Below are 19,026 nucleotides of genomic sequence, written 5' to 3'. Positions count from 1 at the left end.
AAAAACAAATAACAAAGAAAAAAATACACTTTCATGAATTGGCCAGTTGTATCCTAAGAAACACAGAGACACTCATATTTAACCCCAAATCCAAATGGCATTAGTAGCCAATGTTGCTAATGGTGCATGATGCTTCTGTTGTGTTATCTTCCCAACACTCTATTTTCAAATGTTTTAAATGCAATTGAACTTCATTTTAGTTGCCAGATCACTGTTTTTCTAAGTTTTTATTTGTTTTCTGATTTAACATTTTACTATTTAGTTTTAGTATCTCTGATTCCTTGTGAGTTGTTTTCCTTATGTCTTTGAGGGGTTCTCAGTTGGAATGCAAGTTCAAGGCTTCAGCTAGACTTGCTGATCAACAAGGCCCTACCCCAACCCCTCCCCAGAACTGGAATTACAAGAATTTACTACACTTGGCTTTTTCTGGATGCTCTGGGTTTGAAACTCACATACTTATGCTTGTCTTACAACCACATTCTGGACTATCCTACTGCCTCCTCTAGTATTTGACTCTTTTTACTAGTATTTGACACTTTTTACATTGTTTTTCTTTTTTTTATTCTACCCTATTTTGGTATTTTTCCATTATTTTCCAACTTTAACTTCATTATTGCCTTTTAATCTCTGCTAGAGGTATTTCCATTTTTACTTGGAAATTAGGATACTTTCAAATTTCTCTTATCCACAAACACAATTAGATATCAATTTATAAATAAAAAATAAGGCATTTTAAAATATCAATTACTTTACTTTTTGGATAGGAAATTATAGTCAGTCTTCTTTTGGTTCTTATTTAGCCAGCTAGTAGGTAAATTCAATTTTTAAATATCTTAGTATAAACAAAATATAATAGCATTTCCATTGTACTGAGACCTCTTTCTTCACTTTTTAGTGTAATTATGTCATCTATATTTTTCTAAACCAATTGATAAAGACAGTGAACTATGTATGTCCAGCCTTTGTGTTGATTATAACTTTATGATACCTGGGTGGTCTATAGGTAAATAAAAGCTAGCTCTATACCTAAGTGACTTTCTTGAGGGTAGCATCCAGAGGTAGTTCAGTGTCAGGGCCTGAAGATTGATTATGATACTTTTTATTTAAACCTCAGCTTGATTACAGGAGCTTGAATCTCCCATTGTCTTTCAGATGTCAGCTGGTTACCTCTGGTGGATGCACACCCATCATGCCAAGAGATTTGTATTGGACTAGTGAGGACTGCAGTTTTAGGGGTGTCTCTGGGATTAAAGTAACTATTTATATCAGCTTTGCATATGATAATAGATGTCTTCCAATATCACCCCCATAGTTTGAAAGCTATTTAAGAGGATGCTTGAATAAACTACCTGTGTTGTGGCATAAGTTTTCATTCCTATTGCATCATAATAATTTCACATTGGATTCTTATCTTTTGTTGAAGATTGGAAATAGTGACTCAAGTTTTTCAGATCTGTATGTTTTATCAAGATATTATGGAAACTATCTGAACTTTAATACTGATAAACTCACCAAAATTTTTCTCTTTTGTCATGTTACCCATTTCATTCATTTAAGGTTGACTTAATGGACTATTCTCTAAGACTGAGTTTAGATGAGGAACTGCATGATTTATTTTCTGTTACTGTAATAAAACACTATGACCAGAAACAACTTATAAGAGAAACAGTTTATTTTGGCTTAAGGCTTCAGAGGGAGTGTCCATAATGGTGAAAGCCATGGCAACTAGTGAACCGAGCAGAAAACTGAACAATCATATCTTCAACCACACATAAAGAAACAGAATAAACTGAGAGTAGGACAAAGTTATAAACAGGCAAAGTCTACCTGTACTAGCGATGTACTACCTCCTACAAGGCTCTACTTTGTAAGAGTCCCATAACCTTCCCAAATAGCACCATCATTTGGGGACCAAGTACTTATATAAAAGTATAAATGGAGTTTATACTAAAAATTCTGTTTTATGAGGGCAAAGAAAAGATAGCCAAATTAATAAAGTCGTATTGGGAAAAATAAACTGCAATCTCTACATTCTCATGATTATCCTTCAGAACCAGTTGGGACACAAGCAATCTCATATGTGAATTCTGTTCTGTACATGGATAAAGCACACAGCACTGTGTGTTTATTCTAGAAGAAACCAAAATCCACTGATGCTATTAATCCTTAACTATAAAATTTAGCATAGATACTAGGGATGTGGAAGGTAATGAAAAGAAAAGAAAAAAATAATTCTGTTACAACTCAAATTTCCCAATGTTTCAGTGTAATTGGAGGTCTCTCATCCTACCCAGCAGTTCCCAAATAACCATTCTAAGGCTTAACATTAATTGCAACTGTTTGGCCAATGGCGTAGTTATATTACTATCTCTCACAATTAGATTAGCCCATTTCTATTATTCTGTCTTTTACCAGGAAGCTTGTGGCTTGTTACCTCACATCATTCTTTCCCAGTGGCTATGTGGCTTCTCATTTGGGCCTATAGTTAGAAGGAAGACTTAGGTTTGTTAAGAGTGTATGGAGATGTGATGGGAGACATTTTTTTTTTACAAGAAATAATATGAAACATCTTGAGATAATTATCCTTGAACAACTGTGTCTTCAGTGGGATTAGGAAATCAATCTTCTTCCCTCAGTAGTTAGAGGCCAGGACCTGATAGCAGTCCTCTTTAGGACACTATTAAATTTATGTCACACCTCTTCCTCCATCTCGATACAAGTGTTTATTTTTTTTTAAGCTTTTCCCTTCAAGACATTTTCCTTATTCTTAAAAATCCCAACCTCATTACTAAAACATTGCCTCCCAAACTGTCCAGATCCTGACCAACCATAGCTGGGATGCTATTCCTATTTGCTTGATTATACCCATTCCACAACTCAGGACCAGTTGGCACACAAGAAAACTCATATGTGAATTCTGTTCTGTACATGGATAAAGGACAGAACACTGTGTCATTATTTTACAAGAATCCAAAATTCATGGATGCTATTAATCCTTAGCCATAGAGTGCATTCAAAATCCCTAACACTCTCAGTTATGTCCTACTTGGCAGCTGAGGATCCACTGCAATCTGCAGGTGATCATTCAAATGTACATCATTTGCATTTTTAAAAGAGGGAGTGTTAGCAAGAGGGAGATAGAGGAGGAAAGAAAACAGAAGATGGGGATGTTAACCATCCACAGAACAAAAGAAAGACACACAATATAATTTAAAGTGATAATAATTGTAGGATAAACATTCTTTAGAAACACACATCAGAGGGCTTAGATTCTGCCCAGGACCTCACTCTGACCTCTATCAGAGACAAAGATCTACATCACTGTTACAGGAAATGGAAGAGATAAGAGAGAACATCAGGAGAACACATAACAGCAGTGTGAAATAAAGGGGAGGTGGCAGGGAAAGCCTGCTTTTGTTGTTGTTTGTATCTATTTTTGTCTTCTGTTTTTTTCTGTTTGCTTTCCTTGTATGGTAGTCATCAGTACAGGTACGCATGCAAAGGAATTTAGGGACAACAGGAGAACTGGCTAAAGACTTCAAGGATGGGCAGGACAAGTGAAGCAGGCATTATTTCTGTAAACTGAAGAACTGAGATATAGACAAGGGAGCGATCGTGTCTAAAACGTATTCACACTGCTTGTCTGCCAAAATAGGGGCTTTGTGTTCTCTGAAGCCAGTGTTCAAATATGCAGTGTTGACACCTGGAATACCAAGGAGTCCACCTGGTAAAAACAATTGGCATACCATAGAGGCCACTTGGCACAAACAACAGGGTTTGAAAGCATGGAGCTGTCAGATGTGGGTATACCATGCTGGTGGCTGTTCTGAGGCTGTGGATCCTGCCGAAGTTTATGATGGCTAATGATGGTCTCCTGTTTACTGACACTTGGTAACGCTGGAGCTGTAGTAGGGGAAAGAGCTGCCTGCCGCTGTAATCAATGTTCAATTCCGTATTCCTGCTGTAGAGCTTTAACAAAAGCATTTTTTCAACTAGATGGTGTGTTCACATTTTAGAACCTTTTCCCATTTGGAAGTCATACACAGAGGATCTTACCATTCTTTTCTTGCTTCCAGGGAGGTGTGAATTCTGTTTGGTACTGGCCCATACAAAAGGTTTGACCATCAGAAGTGAGGCACCATTCTTGCTTTGGCTGTCAATGACACTGCGACTTCTTCTATGTGTACCATGCAGATGAGCTCTCTTTTGACTGCCCTAGGTAGGAAGTAAAACAAGGGAACACCATGATTCGGAGGCATTATCTCCAAGAGCATCTTTTCCAGCTGGATTCAAAGAGCCAGTTTGGCTACAGCCTGTGAGTTGGCAGCTTCACTCATAGCACTGGGGCAAGGAAGTGGTGAAGATACTCTCTTCACAGTCCACAGCTGAATATGGGAGGCAAGGTTCACATAGATGGCAGCAGACACTGCACACTTACAGGGAACAAAAGAACTTGACTGTGGGTGGTAACTGATGCTGGGATTCATGTTAGGTGGTATGTCAGGTACAATGCCAAGCTATGGTAGTCCCTGCTGTCCCTGATGTTGGGCTGGATTTGGTGCAATAAGAAGTTGAGATATTAACATGGGTAGAAGGGTGGTATTTGTTGCTGAATTGATGACACTGTGACCCTGTAATGTTCTAATGTTTTGCTGTTCAATCTCTTGAGCTTCAGGCTGGGAGAGAAGCTTAGATAAGCTTTGCTGTCCCACACATGCAGGAGATAGCTGAACAATAGATGGTGCATTCTGCACAACTGGAATCTTTTGTATCACATTCTGTTTCTGGAGCTGACTATGCCTCAGTTTCTTTAACAGCACCAAACAAGCTTCTTATAATTGTAGCTCATCTTTCAGGTGCTTGGTAACTTGTTGCTGTTCCTCAATGCCTTCCCCATAAACATCTCTAGGTTGGCTGCTTTGAGGTTTTCTTCAATCCGGGAGCTAGAGTGGGGACTGGAAGCCTCATTGTCAGATGAAACAATTATGTCTGGCTAAGGACTAGCCTTCCTCAGCCTGTCTCACTCCATCTGTATTCATATCCACAGACTTATCATTGACGTTTACTTTGCCTAGCCTTTCAACAGTCCTGTTGACTCCGTGGGGCTTGAGAATGCTGTTGAGTTTCTCTTCATAACTCTTGACACCAGTGCTGTCTTCTTTGGTCAGTAACTCATGTGGCACCTCATGAGTTACTTATTTGCCAAGTCTTTCCTTTTCAGCAGTGCCAACAGTCATTTGAGTCATTTTGACAGGACATCTCCCTCATCTGCTGGGTCAAACTCCTCTTCAAAAGGTTCAAGTGAAGAGTATCTTCCGTCATTGTATTCATCTTGGTAGCAGCAGAACTCCCGACCGACTAGGTCGCCTGCTCAGGCTGAGGCAAAGGTCTCGTAAAGAGTCAGGCATGGCACAGTGGCATACAGACCCCACTGGCAGGTGCAGAAGTCCGTTTAGGAGAGGGGGCAGGCCGAGTCAGGGAGGAAGGACAGGCCAAGCCACTTTGGTAGAGACAGGGACAGCAAGATTTAAGCTTGAAACAATCTGGTGCCCTGGAAAGTGTTTGAAAAACCCTGAGAGGTGCTGGATTTGGACATTTAATTAGGCATAAAGCTGTTTTATATTTTTAATACTGACAAGTAAAACAACAGATCCAATCACTCTCCTATAGATAAATCATAAGAGACCTCAGTTCTCTATCAACACCTCAACTCCCTCATTAGATGTGACTGTGATACTTTATATTGGCTACAGAAAAGTATAATCCATCTAATTCTTTCAGAATCATACAAACATAAAAGGATTTTGTAATTCAATACATTTATGTAAATTAACTTACAAGGTCACTATTTCTTTGACTTGAATATTGCTATTTTATTGGCAGCTTACTGGGTAGACCTATGGAATGCCATTTAAGGGAAAAATATTTTGTAGTATTCATTCCAAGCTTCAAAAACTTGCAACCTATATTCAAGATCTTTCAGGCATTGTTTCTCCACTGACGACTCCAATTTCTTGTAAAGCATGGCCTACCAACAAGCTGATCAAATATGAGAATGAGAAGCATACCTTAATTCCTGGAATGGAATCATGAAAATAATGTTGAATATATTTTAGTTATTTTACTTTTTCCTCTCTTAGGCTTTTAATATTTGACCAGTTAGGGGATGAAGATATATTTGTAGTGAGCTTGCTTAGCATGCTCAAGGTGTGTTTTGCCAAGTACCACCAAAAAACCACATAGAACTTCTTTAAAAAACATCCAAATTATGTCACATATAAATTGTTTATAAATTAGTGCCCCATGGATTAGAAGACATTCCGCATTATTTTATCATAGAATATTTATTAACATTGGGATTGAATTACTTAAATTTATTAATATTATATAATCCTGTAATTGGACAACACCTAGAATTAATCTCAGGGTATCCTTTGCATTTGGTTTGGAATTCAGTAATTAGCATGTTTTTAAACTTCTGATAACAATTTATTTTCTGATTTTCCCATTTTAAAATTGCATTTATTTTATTATTTTGTAAATGGTGGTCTATAATGTAATATACAAAGGAATTTTAATAAAATATTCCAAAATCATTCACTTACACTATTTGCAATACCATGTTATAAATGGTACCTGTAGTTGTTCACCCTAGTGTCCTTGCTTATGCTCTTTTCCCTCTATGGCAGTATGCTGTGGTTTAGTACTAAATGTGGAAATAATTCATATGTTTAACACTTGTTTTTTAAGACTTTTCTTCAGAAACTCAATTCCATAATACCTTTCCTCCATTTAATTATTTTTCATCACCTTTAAATATCTGAATTAAGATCTAATTTAAAAATATTTTAGATATACCATAAGCTACCCCAAGTTATTCATCTATGTGTCACCTGGTATGTTTTTGTGTTTTTATATATTAAACCATGTAAGTTGATTTGTTAAAATCTAGTGAACAAAACATTAAAAAAAACTTTGGTTGTATCATGAAAATCACCTTATTAACAAGATACCCTACTTCTCTAGTTTTTGCTTCCATGAAGGATACTAATGTTTCAGATAAAATGAAGCTACTTTTAACACAGCAGTATAATTTAATTCAGAAATGATGCTAATAAGTTACCTTTAATCGTATAATCAAATGAAGATTAGTCATCTAAAAATACAACCAAAATAGTCTAGGTATACTTTACTTATGTGTACATTTAAAGCAAATTAAAAGGCCATCTGTTTCATCCCCCAACATGTGGAAGTTCTATCACTAATCAGAAAGTCAGGTAGTAGTTTTACACTTTGTCTCAGTCTTCCAATTCTGGTTCCTATCTTACCCACAGCTTTGCAGCAGAAAACAACATGAAACATTTCACCAACAGAATACAGTAAATTGAAGAAAATATCTGAGGCATTAAAGACAATCTAGAAGACCTTTGTCACAGAAAATGTTAAATCTAAAGTAGTCTAGGCGTAAAACCTTCAGAATATCTGGGACAATATAAAAAGTACAAATTTGCAAATAATAGGAATAAAAATAAAAACGAAATCAAACAAAAGGTACAGAAAATATTTTCAACAAAATCATAGAAGAAAATTTCCCTAAACTAAAGGAGGTGCCCATCAATGTACAATAAGTATATTGAACAACAAGTAGACCATAAAAGAAAAATTTCACATCACATAATAATCAAAGCACTAAAAGAAATAATATTAAAAGCTGCAAAGAAATAAATGAAGTATGATACAAATGCAGATTCAATAAAATAACACCTCACTTCGAAATGGAGACTCTAAAAATCATAATGTTTGGACAATGTTCTAAAGAGTCAAAGAGACACAATATCTAACTTCAAATATGGATGTACAGAAAGTGCTACAAGAGAAACTTCAATCCAAAGGGATTAACTATAGCCAATAAGAAAATACAAAGAATAAAAAATGCAAGGTAAGTAAATAAGAAGGAAAAACATACAGCACATGCACACATCACTACCACCATCACCATCACCATCACAGCAGCAAAATAAAATACCAGGAATCAATGAGAATTAACTTGTAGAACAATCCATTTGTACATCATGAAAACACATAAATCAGATTGGTGTAATAAATTTGAAATGGCCAATAGCTAGGCAGGATTTTCAGGGCAGAGAGAATGCAGGTAAGAAAAAGGCACAGAAGCCAGCAGACACAGAACAAGTTGTACAGGTAAAATGTAATGGAGGTAAAAGCCACAATGTAGAATGTAGATGAATAAAAACATGAGTTAATATAAGTTACAAGAACTAGTTAGAAACAAGCCTGAGCTATCTGCTGAGCATTCATAATTAATAAGAAGTCTCCAGGTGGTTATTTAGGAGCTTTCTGGTAGGACAGAAAGGTCTACCTACATATACTGTCCAATATCTGGCCAAATATATCCACATAAGCTCTGAAAAAAATTAAAAAATATAGTTTGTGTACAGAGTCAAACTCAGCTTTATGGTGACACATTATCTTGGGTAGGCTCAGTGCTAGTGCCATATAGAGGCATCAATCTTTTAAGAGGCTCAATAATTAACTAGAGTTTATGAGCAGTGGGCAGTGTTCCATTGTGGCATGAGACTAGGTAGAAATGCTTACTGCAGCATGGACTCAGAAACCTCCCAGATCTGAGCCAATAAATGTGACTCCCATCAGTACCTATACTATGAGGCTAGACTCTCAGTGCACACAGGGGGATTAGAGCCAGGCACCAGACCACCATGAGCTAAACTGTTCAGGGATTAAGATTTTCCTCATGTAGAAAGAAAAATTTACAGATATGCAGTAAAGCAGCTTCAGACAGGATAAACAAACAAACAATCAAACAAAAACATGTTTGTTACAGTGTGTTTAAAAATGTGTATAAAATTAAGGAAGAAAGGAAATAGGATATAAATATCCATAAAAATACAAATTATTTATAAATAACAAAAAAGAATTGGCCACATAAAGATGGGAAATACACAGGGAATCTGGCTCCTGTACGGTATTGTATTGTCTTTAAAGTTTTTGTTTACAGATGAGCATACAATAGTTGCTAACAGATATTGGATTATAGAACCTACTAAATTATACCAACCTATATGTTTTAAAAATGTCTTACCTTCGAAATGGAAGTCAAAATATGTTATGTTAAAGAAGAAGTGATTTTTTTCCACACAGATGGAGAAGCTAGGAAATAAGGAGGACCATAAGAGAGATATTTGTGGTATCCAAGAGAAGGGGAATGGACAAGATCTCCTGAGATAATGGAAAGCATGGGGGGAGGGGAGAAGGAGTTAGGAGAAAGATAAGGGGAGAAGAGGAGAGGAGAGGAGGACATGAGAGAGCAGGATGATCAAGTAATGGGAAGAATAAAGAAGAGCCAAAAAAGAGATACCATAATAGAGGAAGCCAATATTGGATTAAAGAGAAATGTGGCACTAGGAAAATGTCAAGAGATCTACAATTGATCCCAACTAACAATCTAAGCAATAGTGGAGAGGCTACCTTAAATGCCCTTCTCCAACAATTTGATTGATGACTACCATATATGCCATCCTAGAGCCTTCATCCAGTAGTTGATGGAAGCTGAAGCAGAAACCCACTAAACACTGAACTGAACTCCTGGAATACAGTTTCAGAGAGAGAGGATTGATGGGCAAATTGGTCAAGACCAGGCTGGAGAAACCTACAGAAACTGCTGATCTGAACAAGTGTGAGCTCATGGACCCCAGACTGATAGCTGGGGACTGTTCCAGAACCCCTGAACAAGGATGTCAGTTTAGAGGCCTAGGCAATCTGCGGGGCCTCTGGTAGTGGATCAGTATTTACCCCTAGTACATGAATGGACTTTGGGAGCTCACTCCACATAGAGAGGTACTCTCTCAGCCTAGACACACAGGGGAGGGTCTTGGCCCTGCTCCAAATGATATAGCAGACTTTGAAGATCCCACATCGAAGGCCTCACCCTCCTTGAGAAGCAAAAAAAGGGATGAGATAAGCAGTCAGTGGAGCCTGGCAGTGGTGGCACATGCCTTTAATCCCAGCAGGAGGCAGAGGAAGGCAGATCTATGAGAGTTTGAGACCAGTGTGGGTCGGTGGAGAACAGGGGAGGAGGAGAGAGAGGGGGAACTGGAATTGACATGTAAAACAAGCTTGTTTCTAATTTAAATTAAAAACAGAAAAAAGAAGGAGAGATTTTTTATTTCCATAGAAAATGATAGACTGTGGATTCATTCAAGGTTGGTAGAGATCAGATTTGATAAAGGAATGCACCCTGAAAATCCTGGCCAGAGATATAAAGAAATAAAATAATAAAAGCTGCAATCCATATGACATATATTTTACCTGATCAAACATGAATCAAAAAGTTATCTTTGGGTGGCTTAAATACAACACAGACCATTCTTATATTGATACAGATATGTATGCTACCTTAGGAAGCTTTTGTTTTTTAAGGAGACAGGACCAGAAACAACAAAATTGGGTGGATCAGTTGATCCAACCTCTCAGACTTCCTCTGTTTCAGTTTCCCCAGAGTTGTGCATCCAGAACAGCTTCCAGGTTGCTGGCTGAGATAGTCCAGCCTCACATATGATTCCACATAGGACATGATAATTATCCTAATTTTCTCAGATTCCACCAAAATGCCAGTGTCCCCAGACAACATCTAGAGAACACAATGACCACATTCCCAAGAGATGGGGGTAGGTGATATTTGCTTATATGCTGGGTTCTGGATGGTTGTCAGCATATGGGGGGGGCTAGTTAAAGTTGTTATTGGCCATGATCAGAGAACAACTAAATGAAGTAGATTAATCTCAGTAATTTTTTTATAAAGGGAGAAAGGAGGTATACAATTGACAGGAAATGTGTACATTATGAATCTTCTTTTAACCTACAAAACAACCACTAGATGTAAATATTTTACATAGATGTCAATTTTTGTATATTGATTCTAATTCAAGGCTATTTTTGTTATACTGTATATGTATATATGTTTCTTTTCTTATTTGGGCTATTGTGCTTATGCAGCTCATTTAAAATTGTAATATATAGCTGGGCAGTGGTAGCATATGACTTTAGTCCCAGCACTCAGGAGGCAGAGTCAGGTAATCTCTGTGAGTATTAGACCAGCCTGGGCTACAGAGCTAGTTGGCTACAGAGCTAGTTCCAGGACAGCCTCTAAAGCCACAGAGAAACCTTGTCTCGAAACAAAACAAAACAAATATGTAATGTATAATTAGAAGTTAAGTTTTGTAACTGGATGGTTGTCTCCCACCTGCTACTTTGAGAATAACCACTCTGAGGCTTAATATTAATTAGTAATGTTTGGCCAATAGCTCAGGCTTATTACTAACTATCTCTTACATTAAAATAAACCCAGTTTTAGTAATCTAAGTATTACCACTTGGCCATGGCATTACCAGTCTGCCTTTGTGTTGTTCCTTGTGTGTCTGGATGTTTTCTCTCAGACTCTTCCTCATTTCTCCTGTATCTATGCTTTGATTTCCCTCTATCCTATCTTTTCATAGTCCAAAGTAGCTTTATCAATCAACCAATGAGAGCAACACTTATTTGCAGCATACAGTAAGACAACCCACAGCTCAGGGTAGTGTGTATTCATCTATAACAATCAAATTGTACTCATACTATAAATGTTTACAATTTTAAACATATATTTTTATGTAGAAAGATGGTATTCAAATACTTCAAAGACCTATAGAATATGGCATTTAAAAGGTTTTGCTGACATAGGGTTTTTCATGAAAATGAGATACTTCTGCTCCTCTGGTGCTAATCTATTTAAAAAAGAAAGATGATGAGCGTCAAAGGACCTCCGTATTGAGTGTACTTTCCTTATGGCAAAGCTAGACATTTGCATAAGAAACTATCCCTGCTTTGATTGCTAACAGTATGCTGATCAAACTGAACATACAGGACACACAGGAAAATGACTGCTAAACATTGAAAAAACAATATGGGAGAGTCTTTCAAAATTCCTGCTTCACAGAAAAGTCTGTCAAATATTCTATGCCTGTAGGCTGAGATTGTTTTCTAAATGTTGCAGAGGAATCTTGGGGTGACAGTTCAGGTACTCAGATGCCTCTGTCATTTCTTAGTTTTGGAAGTGGCTCACACTGTACTTCTGGTTAATTCAAGTATTATATCCTTCTGGGGTCTTTGACAGAACTGGAGACGAGATAGTTATAGTTTTCCATAGTTATGATAAAAGATCAATTAGGTATAAGAGTTTGGTCTCATCAAGAGAGGATAGGTAATGGAATATTTCCTCTAAATTTGGCAAATACAAACAGACTAGACATTGTAATATAATCCCTACCAGATTATTGTTCTTATTGTATATAATTTTAGTATGTTAGAGTTAAAAATCTGTCTTTTTTATTTAGATATAAAGGGAGAAATGTTTTGAAATAATCATTTTGTACACTGTGAAGATATGTCACTATGATTGGTTTAATAAAAAGCTAAATGGCTAATAGCTAGGAAAGATTTTGTAGGTTAAGAGAATGCCAAGGTGAAGGCAGAGAGACCTGAGAAATGTGGAATGAGTCAGACACACAAATGGGATAGAGGTAAAACCCATAATGTAGGACACAAATTAATAAAATGTAGGTTAATTTAAAGTATAAGAGATATTTTGAAACAAGGCTAACCTATCTGCTGAGATTTCAAAATTAATAAGTCTCTGTGTGGTTATTTGGGAGCTGGATGGAAGGATATGAAGAGTCTGACTACAGAATTACTCATAGGTAAGTGAACATCAACAGTACATAATCCCCTATAGAAAGGCATAGATTAGAGTATTTTATAAAAGAAAAAGAGCATCCTTCCTTCTGCTACATCCAAAAAACACACATTAAAATCAAGGACAGACATACCCTTGTGGTAAAAAGAAGCAAAAATATATTCCAAGAAAATGCCCAATAAACAAGGCACTGTAGCCATTTTAATATCTGACAAAATATACTTGGATCCAAGTGAGTCAAAGAGATATGCAATCACTATATTCCCATGAAAGTAAAAACACACCCAGAAGATATATCAATTCTAAACATCTACGCACAAACCCATAGAACCCAAATATGTAAAAGAGTGAATTACAGTTTAAATCACATATTGAACTGACCATCACACAATGATAGTGGATGATGTTAGTAACCCACTGTTACCAATACACAGGTCATCAAGTTAAAATTTAATCAAAAATGCTGAGGTTATATGATGCCATAAACCAAATGAACTGAATAGATATTTAAAGAATATTTCTCTCAAACACAATGATAGTGGATGATGTTAGTAACCCACTGTTACCAATACACAGGTCATCAAGTTAAAATTTAATCAAAAATGCTGAGGTTATATGATACCATAAACCAAATGAACTGAATAGATATTTAAAGAATATTTCTCTCAAACAATAAAAAAACACATGATTTTCTCAGACACTCTTGGAATATTTTCCACCATTGACCTATGCTTGTACACACAGCAAGTTTCAAGAGATACAAGACAATTAGAATGACATCCCTTATCTTATTCATACCACAGAGAGTTAAAACTGGATATCAACAAAAACAAACACACCAGACAGCTTAGTAAGAAAAGCAACAAACTACTGAATTAAAAATTAGTTTATACAAAAAATAAGAAAGTATGAGTGAGTACATAACATGTTTGTCTGTTGGTGACTCGGTTACCATTCATTCAGGAGGGTTTCTTCTAGTTCCATCTATTTGGCTTCGAATTTTAAGATTCCATTGTTTTTCTCAACTGAGTAGTATTCCATGGTGTAAATATGCCACATTTTCTCTATCCATTCTTCAGTTGAGGGGCATCTGGGTTGCTTCCAGTTTCTGGCCATTACAAACAATGCTACTATGAACATATTTGAACATATGCCCTTATTGTATGAATGTGCATTCCTTGGGTAAATGCCCAAGAGAGGATTTGCTGGATCTTGAGGTAGACTCATTGCCATTTTCCTGAGCAATCACCATACTGATTTCCAAAGTGGTCTTACAAGCTTTCACTCCCACCAGCAATGGAACAGTGTTCCTCTTTCTCTACATCCTCTCAAGCACAGACTGTCATTGGTGTTTTTGGTATCTCAGAGTTGTTTTTAGTTGCATTTCCCTAATTGGCTAAGGATGTTGAGCACTTTCATAAGTGTCTTTCAGCCCTTTTAGATTCCTCTGTTGAGAATTCTCTATATAAGTTCTGTAACCCACTTTTTAATTGGATTGTTTGGTGTTTTGGAGACTAGCTTCGTGAGTTTAATATATATTTTGGAAATCAGCCCTTTGTCAGATGTGAGATTGGTGAAGATCTTGTCCCATTCTGTGTGCTGCCTTTGTTTCTTGCTGACTGTGTCCTTTGCCTTACAGAAGCTTCTCAGTTTCAGGGGGTCCCATTTATTAATTGTTGATCTCAATGTTTGTGCTACTAGTGTTATGTTCAGGAAGCAAAGGATGACCAGACTACAATCCACATCACCAGAAGAACTAGAAACCAAAGGGGATCCCTAGAGAAGAATGCATTGTCCTCCAGAGAAGGGGAAGAGGACGGGATCTCCTGAGCTATTTGGGAGCATTGGGGTAGGGGAGAGGGAGCTGGGAGAAAGAGAGAGGGAGAAGAGGTGGGGAAAGGAGGAAATAGATGAGCAAGAAGTTTGAGTCAGTGGAAGAATAGAGGAGAGCAGGATGAGAGATATCATAATGGAGAGAGCCATTATAGGTTTGAGGAGAGATCTGGCACTAGAGAGATTTCCAGAGATCTACAATGATGACACCAATTGGCAATCTAAGCAATAGTGGATAGGTTACCCAGGTGCCCTTACCTATAATGTGTCTGATGACTACCTTATATGCCATCCTAGAGCCTTTATCTAGTGGCTGATGGAAGTAAAGCTAAAAACTGAACTGAACTCTGGAACCCATTTGCAGAGATTGAGTAGTGATAAGCAAAGAGGTCAAGGTCAGGCTGGTAAAACCCACAGAAACAGCTGACCTGAACAAAGGGAAGTGCATGAACCCCAGACTGATGGCTGGGAGGCCAGCATAGGGTTGATCCAGACCCCTGAATGTATGTGTCAGTGAAGAGGCCTTGGCACTCTACAGGGCCTCTGGTTGTAGATCAGTATTTATCCCTGGGTTAGGAAAGGAATTTGGGAGCCCATCCCATGTGGAGGGATGCTCTCTCATCCTGGACAAATGGGGGAGGGTGTAGGACATGCACAAGATAATATGACAGTCTTGGGGGATCCCCCATGGAGGGCCTTACCCCCCCTGGAGACCAGAGGGGGAATGGGGTAGGTGGTTTGTGGAGGACAGGGGAGGGGAGTGGGAGGGATCATGGATTGACATGTGAAGCAGGCTTGTTTCTAATTTGAACTAATAAAAATTATAAAATGATTTAAAACATTTTAGAATAAAATGAAAATGAAAATATCACACCCAAAATTATTGGACAAAAAGAAGTCAGTTCTAAGAGATAATTTTATAGCATTAATTATCAATACAAAAAATGGTTAAAATTTTATTAGTATCTTAACAGTACAAATGAACAATCTAGAACACAAAGAAGAAAGCTCACCCAAAAGTGGGGTTTTTATTTCTTGATTGCAAGAAATAATCAAATTCTTGGCTGAAATAAAAGAAACAATGAATAAGAAAAAAAACACATAAAAATCAATGAAACAACCAGTTGACTCTTTGAAAAAATACTTAAGATTCAGAAATCCTCATCAAAATTAACGAAACAGTTAAGAGAGAAGATCCAAATTACATAAATATAGACAAAAATGTGGTTATGATAGCACACACTTGATGGGGAATATTCTTCTGTATATGTTTATCTTATTGTTTGATGAATAAAATACTGATTGTCCAGGCAGAATAGGTAGGACAAGGAGACAAGGAGGATTCTGAGAAGTGTAGGCAAAGAGGAGTTGTAATGTGATCCCAGGAAGTGACATAACTGGGTAACCATAGATGTCTGGAGGTCTGTACAGACAGGCAGGAAGTGAGGTATTTGGGCAGAATCAGAATATAACCATGAACAAACAGGAATTTTTTCTTTTCTCTTCTCTGAGGAGATGCAGAACAGTCACAATGTAGGACATGAGAGGATTAACTGGTCTGGACTCATTCTCTGGTAAGGGAAGATCATGTAGATATACACATATTAACATTTATGGGCCAATAATTAAGACTGCTAATCAATAAGAATCCCTAGTCACAGACAAATCATTTCATAATTAATATAGCCTCTGTGTGTTTCTTTGGGGCTGATAAGGATGGTGGGAACTCACAGGCCAGAAGTTCACAATGCATACACTGAGAGAATCCACATAATCATAATGAAAATATTTAAAAAGCATATATGCCAACAAATTGGAAAATCAAAAAGAAATGGATAATTTACTAGACACATATCACTTAGCAATGGCAAATCACGATAACATAAGTGATTTAAACAAACCCATAACCTGCAGGGAAATAGAATCAGCAATAAAAAAAATCTACCAACTATAAATTGCCCAGGGCCAGATGATTTTGTCACAGAATTCTACCATACTTTCAAGAAGAGTTAACTCCAATATTTCCAAATTAATCCACAAAATATAAATAAAAGTTTTATCGCCCAACGGTTTCACAAGGCCACAGTTGCCTTGATACATAAGCCATATAATGATAAGATTCCAACTTTCCTTATGAATGTACATGTGAAAATTCTCATGCAAATGATTTCAAAATTCCCACTTTTTACCTATGTTTTCTTAGATTTTTTTTAAAGGGGCTTTCTCTCTTATCTTCATAAGACTGCTTGAAAGTCTTTTCCTTGTTTGTCAGCTATGTTGACATCTTGTGGGCCAGGGTAGGTTTGCTGGACTCTATTGGAGATATATTATTCTTACTGTTATTGAGTGTGTTTATATGCTGGCTTCTAGATATGTTTTTGTTGGGTGGGCATTTGTGTTTCTTGCTTTCTGTTTCCTCTCTGGATTTTAGGAGAGTGTGATGGCTGTATGTTGCCTGGTAGAAAATTTTTTGTGGAAATGTTTCCCCATCCTGGTTAGCTGTTGTGTTCCCTAGAAATGTGTGCTGTTGTTGAAGGATGGTTGTGTGGTAGGAGCCTTAAGAAAATCCTGGAAAACACAAACACTGCAAGGAAATGAATAAAACTGTTCAATATCTGACAATAGAAAATGTAATCAATAAAGAAAACAAAAATGGAGGGAATTCTGTAACTAAAAAGGAATTTGAACAGGAGCTAAAGAGGTAATCTTTATTGAAAGAATAAAAAGGAATCTCAGGCATTGCAGATATGATAGAACAAATTGATACATGAGTTAAAGAAAAGATTAAATCTAAAACAACTGCTGACACAGAATATCCAAGATATCTGAAACATTACAAAAGACTAAATCTAATAATTGTAGGAATATCAGAAGAAACAAGAAGCATAGCAGGCACAAATTCAGAGATTAGAACAGAAAGAATGTACCTTCATCACATAATAATAAAAATCACTAAGTATACCAAATAAAAGAAGATAATTAAAAGTTGAAAGGAAAGAGACAAAGTAATATGTAAACCCAGTCTGATTGGAGTTACACCAGACTTGTCAATACAGACTCTAAAAGCACCTAAGGCCTGAAGAGATATGTTGCAAAATTTAAGACAAGACACATGTCACCCAGATTACTATAGCAAACAAAAATTTCAATCACTGTGGATGCATAAAATAAGACATTCTATGATAAAACAAAATTTAAGCAATATTTATATGCAAATCCATCCCCACAGGAGGAAAATTCCAACCTATGAAGGCTAAATACAACCATGGAAACACAGAACTGTCTTAATTAGGGTTTCTATTTCTGGGAAGCAACACCATGACCACAGCAATTCTTACAAGGAAAACATTGAATTAAGGTGGCAGCTTACAGTTTCAGAGTTTCAGCCTATTATCATCATGACAGGGAGCATGGGATCATGCAGGCAGACATGTTGCTAGAGAAATAGCTGTGATTCCTACATCTTTCAGGCAATAAAAATCTAGTGAGACACTGGGTTGTATCCTCAGCATAGAACGCCTCAAAGCTCATATTTGACACACTTCCTCCAATTAGGCTATACCCACTCCAACAAAACCACACCTCCTAGTAGTGCCACTTCCTATGAGGTTATAGGTGCCAATTACATCCAAACTACTACACAGACTAAATAACTTCAGACCAGAAATATCAAAATAATGGAAACACACACACACACACACACACACACACACACACACACACAGGCACAGAAAAACTAACACATAACTACACATATTCACACATACACAAACATGCCACCACCACAAAAAAATAATAGAAATCAAATATCATTGGTTATTTGCTCTCAATATCAATGGTCTCAATTTTTCAACAAAATGGCACAGACTAACAGAGTGGATTTGAAAGCAGGATCCATCTTTCTGATACATACAAGAAACATATTAGGAGAGATATTATCTTTGGATAAATGCTTGGGAAAAGATTTTCCAAGCAAATGGACCCAAGAAACAGGCTGCTGTAGCCATTTCAATAACTTAGCAAACTGACTTAAAACAAAAACTAATCAGAAGAGATAGGGCAGGACACTACATGCTTATCAAAGTCTAAATCCACCACGGTGACATTTCAATTCTTTATATTGATGTCTCAAACAAAAGCACATCCTCCACATTTGTAAAAGAAACACTACTACAGGTTAAATCACATATTGACTTTAACACTCATAGTTGGGAGACTTCAAACGTCATGTTACAATGGTCAGGATAGCACATGAAAGCTGTACAAAAATGCTGGATTTACCAAATGTTATAAAACAAATGAACAAAAATACTTACAGAATATTTCACTCAAACAATAAAGAATATACTTTCTTCTCTTCACCCCATAGAACTTTCTCCCAAAGTAACCACATTCTTAGACACAAAGCATGTCTCAGTAGATAC

The 19,026-nt window shown here is 36.8% G+C and overlaps 1 pseudogene; it reads right to left on the bottom strand.

The window, feature by feature from the left end:
* Positions 1 to 3,569: 3,569 nt before the first annotated feature.
* Positions 3,570 to 5,331, bottom strand: LOC100770014 (annotated as a pseudogene).
* Positions 5,332 to 19,026: the final 13,695 nt, after the last annotated feature.

The sequence above is a fragment of the Cricetulus griseus genome, chromosome 2 (genome assembly GCF_003668045.3).
Source record: "Cricetulus griseus strain 17A/GY chromosome 2, alternate assembly CriGri-PICRH-1.0, whole genome shotgun sequence".
NCBI lineage: Eukaryota > Metazoa > Chordata > Mammalia > Rodentia > Cricetidae > Cricetulus > Cricetulus griseus.
This window is presented reverse-complemented; position numbering and strand designations above follow the sequence as displayed.